This window comes from Typopeltis vanoorti, chromosome 1 (assembly GCF_054136105.1).
Source record: "Typopeltis vanoorti isolate ZY-2024b chromosome 1, IOZ_Tvanoo_1.0, whole genome shotgun sequence".
Taxonomy (NCBI): Eukaryota; Metazoa; Arthropoda; class Arachnida; order Uropygi; family Thelyphonidae; genus Typopeltis; species Typopeltis vanoorti.
The window spans coordinates 42824602-42839425 of record NC_143549.1 but is presented as its reverse complement, the minus strand read 5'-3'; the positions used below and the strand labels follow the sequence as shown (position 1 = coordinate 42839425).

Sequence of the window (14824 nt, the reverse complement as noted above, 5' to 3'; positions counted from 1 at the left end):
TTCCCACCTTACATTCCAGGCCACCTACTACTGCCCTTAGAGGGCGCTCTACCTAGATAGGACTTTAGTGTCACCCACGTGGTTGGGCTTAGTATTGTTTGTTATTTGTGCATATGTTACATTAACTGATTTTGTAATCCCCATAGATGTCCTAGTGACTAGGACGAAATATAGGAGTATTAAATTATATTTTAATTCTTTGTGAGTGTTGTAAAAAATCCATTAAGCCTCCAACATGATATGATATTGATTAGGTCCAGTGGTGACTCATCCATAAGGGCTGTATTGAATGCAGCCCTTATGGACGAGCTACAACTGATTAGGCCTGTGGAGCAGATTACATGGAATTATGTGTGCTTGGTCCTGTGTTAATGTTCTACATGACTGTATGTATATCCAACATTATGACCCTTTTTATGGTATTTTCCCTTACATAAATCTTCCTTCCAACATGATGTGCTCCATTTTTCAAAGCATTAACTATTTGTGATATCTGGGTTGGTCTGGATGAAATTATACAATTATTTGTTGATGATGCAAAATTATGAAGGGTAAGAAGGGATATATCTGATGCATATTCTTGCAGGCCGATCCAAACAAATAAGTTCTATTGGCTGACAGTGAATGTTTGTTCAGTCTTGTTAAGCTGCTAGCTTATGCATTAAAATTATTCCATCAGAAGTTTTAATTCCACAAAAGCTCAACGTATTTGAGGGTGTGTGAATGTGGCGAATATCGGTACCGAAAGATAAGTTCTTTTTTTTGGAAGTTTTTCATGACAGTTAAGTCATTCTTTTTGCATCAATATATTTATGAATGTTTGTGTGATTAACTATAAGGGTGTTCCTAATTTTCTGATTCACAAAGGCTTAATATTTGTTTTATTGTATACTGTATTGTGCATCATGGCATCAGTGCACAAATCAGTGGTGGGAAATTTTAATGTACATGATTACGTTTACTGCAGCATGTGTGAAATGTATGGCCCTCTCAGAATGAGAGATTTTTGTAAGGGGAATGAAACGGAAAACATGTTTCGTGAAAGTGTTTTGTGAGTGAATGTCATAAGTGTGAAGAGAGAATAAGCACAGTCTTGAGTTGAAAGATGAAATGCATAATAATATGATTGGCATAGTTAGTGTTGCAAGCCTTATGAGTTACTGTGTGCATGACATGCTGAAAAATGAAGAGAGTGACCAGATAGTAATGGAAAAGATAGCACACTTATGTGAAGTTCTTCACAGAACAGAACGTGAGATGGTATGACAAAAAAGTGAAAGAAAAGGAAGAAAAAGTAGAGCATGAAAGAGCAAAAGCATAAAAATAAGGATTGGATTTTGTATGGTGATTCATTGATACAAGGAGTATTTAAGAAGAGTGTGAAATTGTGTTTTTCTAGAGCTAAGATAAAGATGAAAGGATGCAGAGAGTTAAGGTAAAAGAGATGTGTATTTTGGCTGATACAAATGATTCACTAGGTGACAAAAAGAAGAGTGAAAAAGTTGTAACTCTGTTGCCATGGTATGATAGATGCAAGCTGAGACATGCTATGATTGTGACTAATCAGTGTGCAAATTGTGCAAGAGAAATGGTGTGAAGTTTGTGGGGATTTTGATGGAAGGAAGGGTTTATATAAGATAGATGACTTACATATAAATGGATTTGGGGTCAAGAATCTTGAGAAAATGTTGTTCATTGAGAGTTCAGAAATACAGAGGGGAATAGAATATTTAGGGGATATGCAGGTGAGTTTGGCTCCAGGCGACCTAGTAGTTAGTAAGTGGCAGAGTGGTTACATGATACAAAATGTATCACTCCAGATTAACTTTAATTGGCTAAATAACCAAAGAGTAAGGGAGATTTTGGGATTGCAGGGGGAGGGGTAAGCTATTGCAGTTTGTGTATACTGTAATGCCAAAAGTATTCGATATAAGGTTGAGGAGTTTTTTGGCATTTGGTTAGCACAACTTGGCCAAAATAGGCATTAGTGAAACTTGATTGACTGAGATGATATAGTCATAGGAATAGAATGCAAAGGATATAGTGTCTTTGGAGAGGACAGAAAGAACAGAACAAGGAGAGGGGGTTTTGCTAATGATAGCAGAGAAATTAAAAGCAAAGTACATCAAGTAGACAGGGATTCAGAAGGCAATTCATTTGAAGTTAGGGACTAACAGCACTAAATATGTGATTGGCTGCTGCTATAATCCAAGAAGTATATGAGAGAATGTTGATGGCATGCATTCACAAATTAGTACAGGTTGAGTAATTATTATGGGCAATTTCAACTATGGGGACTTAGATTCAGAGGAGAATTGGTTATAGGCAGAGAAGAAAATAGAATTTATACAGCTGTTGAGAGATGATTACCTGAAGTGAAGAGGAGACGCAAAGTTCAAGAGTGCTATATATGATCATTGCATCAGAAAACTTAACACTAACCATCTAGCAATGCTGCCTCCACTTGGACAAATTGATCATGTAGTCTTTACTTGGAAGATTGCCAGATATGCATTTTTTTTTCTTAAGAAGGGCTATATTTACTGGAATTTACAAAGCAGATGGTTGTGCTTTGTGACAGTTTTCATCAGAAAAGTAGCATAAGAATTTGTAGGGGGAGAGATGTTGGTGCATGGGAGGTGGTCAAAGGGACATTATGATACAGTCTGGAGACAAGGTGCAATCTGCAAGTTACTTCATGCAGTCCCATGTAGAACAATAGCAAAACTGATTCATAGCATGCTAAGCAACTGCCTGTTCCAGGTGTGTGTGGATGAGAACAAAGAACACTGGATAATGGATCACAAGTGTCAGTTCTGGCATTCCCTTCTTTTTAACTTGTACATCACAGATTTGCCTAATACAACCTTCAAGAAGTTTTGTTACACTGATGACCTCTAGCCACCAGACACATCAACTTTACTAAAATAGAAGATATGCTAACAAATGACATTGCAGTCCTAGATGAATACTTCTGCAAATGGAGATTATGCCCAAATCCTAGCTAAACAGAAGTTTCATTTCATGCTTCCACCTGAACAATAACCATGCTAACAAAGAACTGATGGTCTACTTCAACTACAAACTGCTACACTATAACAGATTCCTGAAATATCTGGGCATCACTTTGGATAGGACTCTATCTTTTAAACCACATCTCGTTAATCAAAATAGACATACAGTTGTAGTCTATGAGTGTCTCTTTTATGACTGAATTAGGTAATAATATAGTACATGTGTCTATTAGTATGTTTATATATATTAAGAATTAATGCAACATAACTTTTCATGTGTGAGTCATACACTAAATAAATATTATTATTATTATTATTATTAAACAAGACCTCATGGAGTCAAAGACTCATCTAGGAGGTCCTTTTATCTCATACACATCTCATCATACCGGGTCTTAAACACATTCAAACTCCTTGCAGACACCACACTCTCAGGCAAGGCATTCCAATCATTCACAACTCTGCACGAAAAAAACCTGCCTCTCACTCCCCTACTCACACCCTCTTTATACAGTTTCCAGGGATGACCTCTGGTTCTCCCCTGATCTCCCACTATTCTCTGTAGAACTACTCCACCATTGATCCTATAACAACCCCTTACCAACTTGTAGGTCTCTATCATATCTCCCCTCTTCCTTCTCTCCACTAGACTCTGCAAATTACATCTTTTCAATCTTTCCTCATACTCGACATTCCAGAGGTCAGAAACTACCTTAGTCAGTCGCCTTTGGACCCTTTCCATCATCTCTTCATCCTTCTGAAAACCAGGTGACCAAATCTGGGCACAATAGTCCATGTGTGGCCTAATCAAAGCCTTATACAATGGAACAAGAATCTCCCTACTTCTACACGTCAGTGTCCTCCTCATCATTCCCAGAAGTCTTTGTGTTGTCTTCACAATTTTGGCGATGTGTCCCCTAAATTTTAGATCCTTATCCACTATCACTCCCAGATCTCTTATTTCCTCTACTTCCAACAATATATTCTCACCAAGCATAAATTCTGCATCCCATCTTTGTTTTCCAAATTTTAAAACCTTACATTTTGCAACATTGAACTCACATCCCCATTTGCTTGCCCAATCACTCAATTTATTCAAGTCTTCTTGCAAGGCCACAACATCTTCACTACTCTTTATGGTTCGTCCCAACTTTGCATCATCTGCAAACAACTGAATATCTCCATCCAAATCTTCGCCAATATCATTAATATACAAGTTAAATAGTAATGGCCCTAAAACAGATCCCTGAGGCACTCCACTAGTGACTTTCCTTTTCCTGGATATTGCACCACCATACACAACTTGTTGATACCTATCAGATAGCCAGTCTCCAATCCAATGCACTAATCTAATATCCAACCCCATCTGCTCTAGTTTGACTGTCAACTTATCATGAGGTACTCTATCAAAAGCTTTTGCAAAATCCAAGTATATTACTGTGTATCCTTCTCCTCTGTCCAAGGAAGCAGTCACTTTATTGTAATAAGTAAGTAGATTACTAAAACACGACCTCCCTTTAGCAAGGGAGGTCGTGTTTTAGTAATAACAATATATAAAGGGATGTTTGAAGAAAGCAGCATCTGAATGTATACCTAGCATCAGAACGATAAATCAGATAGGGGTTCATCATCAAACTCCTGACATGTACCCTCAAGGGGTGTACAGGATATGATAGTACTACATCATTACTAACTTCCTGTCTACAATTTTCTTCTAAATCAATCTGTTACCTTTTAAGATGCCAACATTATCAGATCTTATATTTCTGTCTTCTAAGACACTTTTTACTGTATTAATCCACCTATACCTTTGTCTTCCTCTGCATCTTTTTCCTGCCAATCTTGCTTTACTAATCTTGCCTCTCCCATTCTGTTTAAGTGACCATACCATTTGAGATTTGCTCTCCTAACACATTCCTGAATGCTACGAATGTCAACTTTTTTCCTGATATACTTGATTTTAATATGATATCTATTGATGCCATCTGTTCATACCCCTAATCTTTCTCAGGACGCTCATATCTGTGGTCTCTAGTCTTTGGTCAAGTTTATTTCTAACCCAGCTCTCAGATCCATAAGTTAAAATTGGTTTGAACACAAGATCCAGCCAATTTAGTGATTTGACTAATTTCTCTCTTATTCCATATAAATTTATTCAGTTGACTTTCTACCATACCAGCTTTGTTCATTCTGTTGTCTATTTCCATATTTAATTTACCATCTTTACTAAAAATTGTGTCTAAGTAGCTGAAATGTTTTACTTTTCTATAGGTTCTCCTTTCACAATGCAGTTGATATTTTCAATGTTTCAGGATGTTTTCATTGTCTTTGTCTTGTTATTGCTGACTTTCATACCAAATATATTACAACAGTTATTCAATGTAGTCAGGGATCTTGCAGACTTGTACCGGATTTATTTACAAGTATAACCATCATCTGCATAAAATATGGGGCTAAGATTAATATCTCCAATTTTGATATCAGATTTAATACCACTTTCCTTCATAATGTGATCCACATAGATAATGAATAACAGAGGGGATAATGTACATCCTTGTCTCACACCATATTTAACATTAAACCGTCATCCTGTACTTCCACTCAATTCAAACTGCTGACTTACAACTCAAATGAAGACTAAGTATAGCTTAATATAATGCCTATTGACACCATATAACTGTAGCACTTTGAACAGCTTCTCTCTCTTGGTACCCTGTCATATGTCTTTCCCATATTGAAACTTAAATACAGATCTTTGTTATATTCCCATGCATTCTCAACTATTTGTCATAAAGTGAAAATCTGCTCTTGACAGCCTCTATTTGGCTTGAATCCAGCTTCTTCTTCACCAAGCTTCCTTTCCACAATCCTTCCCAACCGTTTCTCAAGTATACTTGCATAGATCGTACAGAAACACTCAGTAGGGATGCACCTCTGTAATTCTCACGTTCAGTTTTATTTCCCTTTTTTATATATGGGTATTATGAGAGCTCTCCTCCAATCATCTGGAATTTGTCCCTCTGTCCAGGCCTACGGAATGATGCAGTGCAGCCACTGTAAGACTTTTATACCTTCATACTTGAGCATTTCTGGTCAGATATCTACTCCAGCTGCCTTTCCACATTTCAGTCTTTTGATAGATTTTCCTACTTCAAGTATGGATATGTATTCCAGATTGCATGCCTGGTCAGTGTTTTTTTACCACTGTGCTGTCATCACTGCTTGTTTCATTTAGCAATTTTTCAAAGTAATTACTCCATACATCAAGGATATCTTTTTCTCCTGTTTTCATGTCACCTTTATCATCTCTAATTCCTTTTACAGGACTCTTTCCTCCATTTCTCATCTTCTTCAACAACCTCCAGAATATCTTGACCTTTTTGATATTTATTTTCTATGTTCTTATCAAAATCCTCCCATGACTTTTGTTTAGCTAGTTTTACACAATGTTTAGCTTTCTTACATTTGCCTCTGTATTCTCTAAGAGCACAAGCTAACTTATTTGCCAGGAACTTTTGATATGCTTTCTTCTTTTCCTTCTCTGCCTCATTAACTTCCTGTTTCCACCATGGAGTTCTGATTTTTCTATCCTTGCACACATGCCTCTCTGGCTGAATCAATCAGTTTTTTATTATTAGGGCTTGCCACTGAATCTCCAAGATTTGGTTCCTGTGCTCAAACTCTTTTCTTTTTTCTTGAATAATGTTTGCGTATTTTAGTCTACAGTACACATCTGAGAGCTTCTCAACTTTTATTTGCTTTAAAAGTTTCTTACATGTTCTTCTTTTCAATATGAAATTTAATTTGATCCTGCTCAAGATTAAATGGTGATCATTTCCAATTTCAAATCCTTTGTACACAACACTATCAACAATAACCAACAATAACATAGTCAAGGAGACTTTTCTTATTCCTTGTCTCTTCTATCCATGTGAATTTGTGCACATTTTTATGTTGGAACATTGTGTTAGTAATAACCAGTCTGTTCTGAGCAGAAATCCAACAGGTATTTGCCATTATTATTAGCTTTGCTCTTTTCTCCAAATTTTCCCAAAATATTTTTGTATGTCTGACAGTCATTTCCTACTATTTAGATCCTCAACAAGATCAACTTTTCCTTTTTCATTGTGTTAATTGCTTTCTCTAAAGCCTCAAAAAATTCCTCCCCTTCTACCTTAGTAGAACCTTCTGTGGAACCATATGCACAAATAAGTCATATTGTCCACTTGCCCATTCTCATATTTGTCCACATCACTCTACATGATATTGCCTGCCATTAAAGAAGATTAGCTTCCTATTTAGTGTTGAATACTATAGCTGCTACTCCTTTTTCCCCTGATTGTTATTGCCTGAATATAATATTTTTGTATTTATTGTTCAGAGAGATTTCACCAGTTTTTGTCTATTTTGTTTCATCCATATTACGTCGATCTGGTATTTATCCAATTCCTCAGGTAGCTTCATTTCTTTGCCATTTAGGCTTCTTATGTTTGATAGTGCTGATCTTGAACTCTGACAATGTTGAGTTGGGATATGTTTCAGGATTTGTTCCAGTAGCTGACTTTTCACTGTTTGCCTTGGTTCCCTTGTGAAACCAATAGCAGGGAGGAGGGGGAGCTTCTTTAACTGGGGGATGCCCAGCCTGCATGAAATTCTGTCATGTTGTACCATCATTTTATATTGTAGTTTAAGCCAATAACAATAAAGTTTGGTTGGTTAAATCCTAAATTGCCAGCCATCGTCGTTCATTCACTATCCAGGTAGATATCTATCAGGGTGCACCACGAGAAGGTAAGGATTGGATGTTAGGTCAGAAGCCCTGATTGGTTCTCCATATTAAAGGCTATGTGGAGATCTCCTCTCAATTATACAGCTTTGACCCTTAAGCATCCCCCTAGGTAGGATTTAGATGGGTAAATAGCTTCATTAAGCAGGAGTTGCACACAAAGAAAATTTTATGGCGTGATTATAAAGAAAAATTAATCAGCATGCCTATGAGCAGTATAAGGCAGAGGCAAAAAGAGTGATTGGATGGTAAGAAGACCAAAGCTAATTATGAGAGAAATCTAGCTGAAGTTCTTTTGCTATAAATAAGTAAAAAGAGGAATGACTTTAAAAAGTGGAGAAGACAAGCGACAAGTGGTGTCACTTGCCTGCTCTTCTTTTTAAAGTCATTCTTCCATAGTCATTCCTCCTTTTACTTACATGGGTGTTCCGAAAAGTTCTCGGTCTCAACCATAGATGGCAACACTATTGGCACAAATTTTTTTTTCTAAGTTGGTATATCTATCCATGCGAAATTGCAAATCATTCTATCAAGTAGTTTGTTTTATACAGCTGTCTGAAGCAAAAGTGTTGTCTGTATCCCTTGAAATGGATAAAATTGAGTATCGTGCGGTTATAAAATTCTTTGTAAAAGAAGGTTTAATTAAGTATAAAGAGCTAATAAGCTTCATTTCGGCAATGAAAACATTACTTAAATTAAGGGGATATTAAATCCCACATAGTTTTAAAACCGAATAAGAAACTCAAAGATTGGAATCAGATAGTTTCTTGCTGAATATAGTATCGGCGACACTAGCGTTAGCCAATGCAAGTGATCCTAGTACGTCGTACAATACCGGGGCAACTCGTTGCAAAGGTGGAGGAAGAACAGATCGCTATTCTTAGGTATTTTCCATAATGTAAAAACACATTTCCTAGGAAATGTATGCTGTTATTACATTATGGAGGGAGGTCACTACCCAGACCGGTTTCAGCCTTTTTTGAGGCTTCATCAGTGAGTAGCTAGACCTAATACCAAAGTGTATATGTACTCTGCGAGCGAGTTTTCCAAACAGGTGCAACCATTAAGTTACTTAAGTATAAAGAGCTAATAAGCTTCATTTCGGAAATGAAAAGTTTCATTTAAATTTAGGCATTAAACCTTCATTTCGGCAATGAAGGTTTAATGCCTAAAGAAATTCATTCAAAGTTCATAAAAGTTTATGGGCACTCTTCTCTTTCGTTTTCGACAATTAAGAAATGGGCTGCTGAGTTTAAACATAGCTGTACCAGCCTTGAAGATGATCCATGTGAAGGATGTTCAAAAAGTGTAACAACGCACTAGAAATCATTGATCAAGTGCCCATATAGTATTGGATTACTAGTGAGTCAAGGTGCGTGGAATTGCTGAGACTATAGGCATTTCAAAAGAATGTGTATGATATATTTTGCATGAAGAATTGCAAATGAAAAAGCTTTGTGCAAGATGGGTGCCTTGCTTGTGCACAGCAGATCAAAAACGTACTCGCATGAAAATCTCTAAACAGTGCTTGGAGTGTTTTAACAAGAATAAAACAGATTTTTTGCATCGATTTATTACTATGGATGAGACTTGGATTCACCATTACACACCAGACAAAAAAATTGGATAGAAGAAGCCGTTGTTCAGTACCAAAGAAGACAAAGTCAGATCCGTCATCAGGAAAGGTCATGGCAATCGTGTTTTGGGATGTTGCATTTTGTTTATTAATTATCTTGAGAAGGGTAAAACAGTAACCGGGAAATTTTATTTTGATCTTTTAACCAGACTAGATGAAAAAATTCTTGAGACAAGACCCGGATTGCAGATGAAAAAATTATCTTTCATCAGGACAATGCACCTGCCCACAAAGTTGTTTTGGCAATGGAAAAATTAAGTGATCTGCAGTATGAATTGTTGGAACATCCACCCTATTCTCCAGATTTGGCTCCCTCTGACTTCTATCTCTTCCCAAAACTAAAACTCTTCCTTGCTGGTCAGCATTTTTTTCGAATCAAGAGGTAATTGCAGCTGTAGAGGGGTATTTTGCTGATTTTACTGAGAACTACTACAGGACGGGATAATCGTACTGGAGCATCGCCTGAATGAATGTATTAGTCTTAAGGGAGATTGTGTTGAAAAATAAAAATAAGTTTGAAATTATAATTTAGTTTTTTCATTGTTAGGCCGAGAACTTTTCAGACCACCCTCGTACTGCATAGCAAAAAATTAATAATTACATCAGCATATCATTTACATATCATATCGTAGACTAAATACTAAACCTATTACAAGGTTCAGTATTTAGTCTTCTGTTCTTAATTAGTATATCAATGATATTGAAAATGATGTGACAGGAAATATTTGTTGTTTGCTGACAATGCTAAACTGGGAAAGCAATGGCAAATGAAGGTGATGTAGAGATCCTTCATTATGGGCAAAGGCAAATGGCTGCCAGATTAATGTGCTCAAGTGTAAGGTGATGCACTTTGGGAAGTGATCAGATGCTGTGTACTATATATCGATAGAACTCAACTGCAGGAAAGTGATGAAGTTAGGGACTTTGGTGTGATTTTTAATAAGGCACATCTGGACTACTGTACACAGACTTAGGCTCCTGGATTCCATGGTGATGAAGAGGTTGTGAAGAGGATCCGGAGGGAAGTACAACGATTGCGGTAGGTGTGTGGAATGCTCCCTCTGAGAATAGATTGACAATCTGCAGGTTTCAAAAATTAGCTGAAATTAGGAGACATGATAAAATCATTTAGGTTATTAAAGAGGGTTTAAGCATTGACACTGAAAAGTTTTTTCAGTGCATGGCAATAACGGAGAGAACAAGGAGTCACCAGTGGAAGTTGTATAAGAGTATAGTTAGCAAGGGTGTTAGGACCAGGTTTTTTTGCTTGTAAGGTAGCGAATGGGTTACCAGAAGTGGTTGTGGTTGCTTTATTAGTGAATCAGTTTAAGGAGAAGTATGATAGGTATTGTGTGAATTAATGGATTTCCCATGATGAGTCTTCTGACTTCATGGAAATACCTTTATTATAATAATAATTTATATGCATACCAGCTTAGCACTAATTTGAGAATGAATCAGCAGCACTTGCATCTAGTTAGCAAAAATCAGTGCTGGTGCTGCCATCACCACATTACATGAAGAGCTTTCATAAACACTTAACCTAGAACTGTGGTCAATGGTAATGATGATGTTTAAAAATGCTGCTAGTAAATTATTTCAAAAAGTGAAGAAACAGCATCTGAAAAAATTTGTGGCTCTTCAACAGTGAAGCTATTCCTGTCTGCAACTACATCAAGAAGTTGTAGTAGTCAATGTATTGTCACAGACATTCTCAGAAGATACTGTCAGTGCACTTAGTTGTGAGCATAATTTTGCAGCTGTTCTCTAAAAAGTGCCAATTATGGAAATTATGACTGGCATGCACAGTGGCTAATAACATTCGTTTGGATGGGCTAGTATTCTAACAAAATCCAGACTTCCCATGAATAATATTCCATCTAAAGAAATATCAACACTTAAAAAGTTATATAGGTACAAACAAATTATTGTAGGAAATAAGGAAAATAGTACTGTAGATTTCAACAGAAAAATGAATCAGCTTCTTCTTAAGAACCTCTCTACTTATCAGATTATAGATTGGAATCTTAAAAATCCCAAAAGAAAACTAAGTATAAATTATTTTAAAAAAAAGAAAAAAAGAAAACAAGTTACATCTTGGCCCAAAAAATTACCAAAAAATCCAAACCTTATCATGTCAAACCACATGGATATATGGGTCACCTAAAATTCATAAACCTAATATCTCCATTTTTTTCCTACAGTAGACTGCCCAATCTTAGATACTCTAATTACACTATCATTATCTTTCTCCATGTACAGAAAATCCACTCACACAGGAAGGCATTTATAATAATTAAAAAAAAAAAAAAAAACATCAACAGTATGATGTCTTCAAAACACTTTATCACTGAGCCAAGGCTATTTGTTCAAATGACACACAACTGAGCTCAAGGACCCTTGCAACAGCTTTTTAGCCAATGGCTACAGCCCAGATAAAATAGATAAAATATTTCATGCACCCCTATCCTTCAAACACCAAACACACAGGATTGCAGCAAAGTCATTCCCATCCCATATGTTAAGGGTACATCAGAAAAAATAGCCAAAGTGTCTGCAGATATGATCTCCATCCCACTTTAAAATCTTTCATTCAGCTGGCCACCTTCATACCTTCTCCTAAAGATTGACTGCATCCTCTTGAACATCCATAGCATATAAAATTCCTTGTGCCTGCAGTTTAGCCTATTTGGACAGACTGGCAGATCAGTTAACATCTGCCTTGAAGAACACAAAAATTACACCCACGATCATTTGTATGACAAGTCAGGATTGACAGCGGCATGCTCTGAATACTCCTTCACATAGGTTCAGATGGAGGAAAACATCTTTATTACATAGAAGTCAGTATAGGTCTGAGAGACTATTTTTAGAATCAGCAAACTCTCCTAACCTCAACACGTATGGTTGCATTAATTTACCAAAGATCTAGGAGCCTGTCATTTTGAGCCCTGATAGCCAGACTTCTCTAAATTTACTTTGTGGTTTATCCGACCCATAGAGGATGCCATAAGGACATTAGTTCTGTTATCAGTTACAGTTTACATATTTAGTGCTGTGTGCCTATCACAATTCTGTGCTTTTATGAAGATGCTGGAATATTAGTGAGTTTAATAAATATATATTTTTTCCTCTCTCGGTATTGTTTATACTATAAAACATTATGTATCATCAATGATGCCTAAGCTGTTCTATACATAGAACACTAACTTGTAGGAATAAGGAAGTTATTCTCTCTCTATCTTGAAAGTTTATTTTTCACTAGGTTAGCTATAATAAATTTAGTTTAATCCTTTATCCAAGTGTAAGCAAACAAAGTTTGCACCTGAAAATATCTTCAGGAATGGAGTAAGGTAGTACAACACTGGGCAATCGTAGCAAAGGTGGACCAAGCTAACATCACTCCTATCTCAGTATCTCCCATAATGCAAAACACATCTCCTTGCAGATATGTATAATGCTATGCATTAAGGGAACTACCCAGACTAGTTTCGACCTTTATTGAGGTTTCTTTAGTGGAAGCCAGGCCCAGAGCAGAGGTACCAGGCAGAAGCAATAGGAGGTCATCTTTACCTATAGGAGTTGCCTAAAGGTGTGCCACATTTTTATTAAATTACTCTGGATTTAGAGAAAGATGTTGAAAGTTTATTTTTCACTTAGTTAGACTATAATAAATTTAGTTTAATCCTTTATCCAAGTGTGATCAAACAAAGTTTGCGCCTGAAAATATCTTCAGGACTGGGGTAAGGTAGTACAACACCAAGCAATCTTAGCAGACCTCAATAAAGGTTGAAACTAGTCTGGGTAGTGGCCCTTCCCTTAATGCATAACATTATACATATCCACAAGGAGATGTGTTTTGCATTATGAGAGATACTGGTTAGCTTTGTCCACCTTTGCTACAAGTTGCCTGGTGTTGTACTACCTTACCCCAGTCCTGAAAATATTTTCAGGCGCAAACTTTGTTTGCTCACACTTGGATAAAGGATTAAACTAAATTTATTATCTCTCTCTCTCTCTCTCTCAAGGCCACAATTTGGATAATTTTGGTCAAGTTCTTGAATTAGACCTCATCTCAAATAGAGGGTATGAACAAGAATTACAGGTGCTTGTGGTTCTACTAGGAAATGTTGATTCTTATAGGTTATCTAACAGCAGAGGAGGAAGTAACATAAAAGAAATGTTATGGGAAAATTTCAAGAAAAGGATTGGAGGAAAAGGATGTTTACTAATTACAGTAATCTTCCAGTCATCAAATTTCCCTGAGAAAACAGTTTGCACATTTGATTAACTGTGAGTATGATTAAATGAACCCATTCAAGTTAATCTGTTTAAAAATCTGTTAACTGAGGGCTTGGTTATTTGAACAGTAGGCAATGGATTACTGTATTATTATCATCTTTCAGAAAGTATATATGAAGTATGTTCAGAAATTCAAGTGTAGGAAACATATACAAAACAAGAAAAATCTTATGTTCCTCTTGTTCAAAGTGAGGTATTCAGATTTATCAGAGTATATATATTAAGTATTTTGAAATAAGAGAGAACCACCCACCTAGCACTGAGTTTTAGGGAAATGAATAGGCACATTGAAAAGAATGTGCTCTCAAGTTTTGAAAAGAAACTGACCGTGATCATCAATTTCCTGGTATATGTCCTCAGGGGATGCACAGGCTACTATGAGAGTACTACATATCACATTAAGATTATTACTATCTTCTCTCAACAATTTTCTTCAAAATTAGCCTATTAACTTGTCAGCATTCCAGTATTATCATAACATTTCACTTTCTAAGGCACTTCTGACTAAATCAACCCACCTAGATCCAGGTCCTTTTCCTGCCATTAAACACCCATTTTGCTAACCTTTCGTCTCTTATTTTGTTTAAATGATCAGTATCACTTTAGATTAGTCCTGTTCACAGTTTTGAATACTAACAATGTCAGATTCCTTCCTGATATCTTCATTCTTAATATGATTTTGCTATTGATGCCATCTGTTCATGCCCTTAAATTTTGTTAATATGCTATCAGGAATACATATGTTCCTCTTGTTCAAAGTGAGGTATTCAGATTTATCAGAGTATATATATTAAGTATTTTGAAATAAGAGAGAACCACCCACCTAGCACTGAGTTTTAGGGAAATGAATAGGCACATTGAAAAGAATGTGCTCTCAAGTTTTGAAAAGAAACTGACCGTGATCATCAATTTCCTGGTATATGTCCTCAGGGGATGCACAGGCTACTATGAGAGTACTACATATCACATTAAGATTATTACTATCTTCTCTCAACAATTTTCTTCAAAATTAGCCTATTAACTTGTCAGCATTCCAGTATTATCATAACATTTCACTTTCTAAGGCACTTCTGACTAAATCAACCC

The 14824-nt window shown here is 36.3% G+C and overlaps 1 protein-coding gene across 2 annotated transcripts in view; it reads left to right on the top strand.

The window, feature by feature from the left end:
* LOC150109924 (F-box/LRR-repeat protein 5-like) overlaps positions 1-14824 on the top strand; it is a 335771-nt gene that overhangs the window by 252623 nt on the left and 68324 nt on the right. The window lies entirely within an intron of this gene.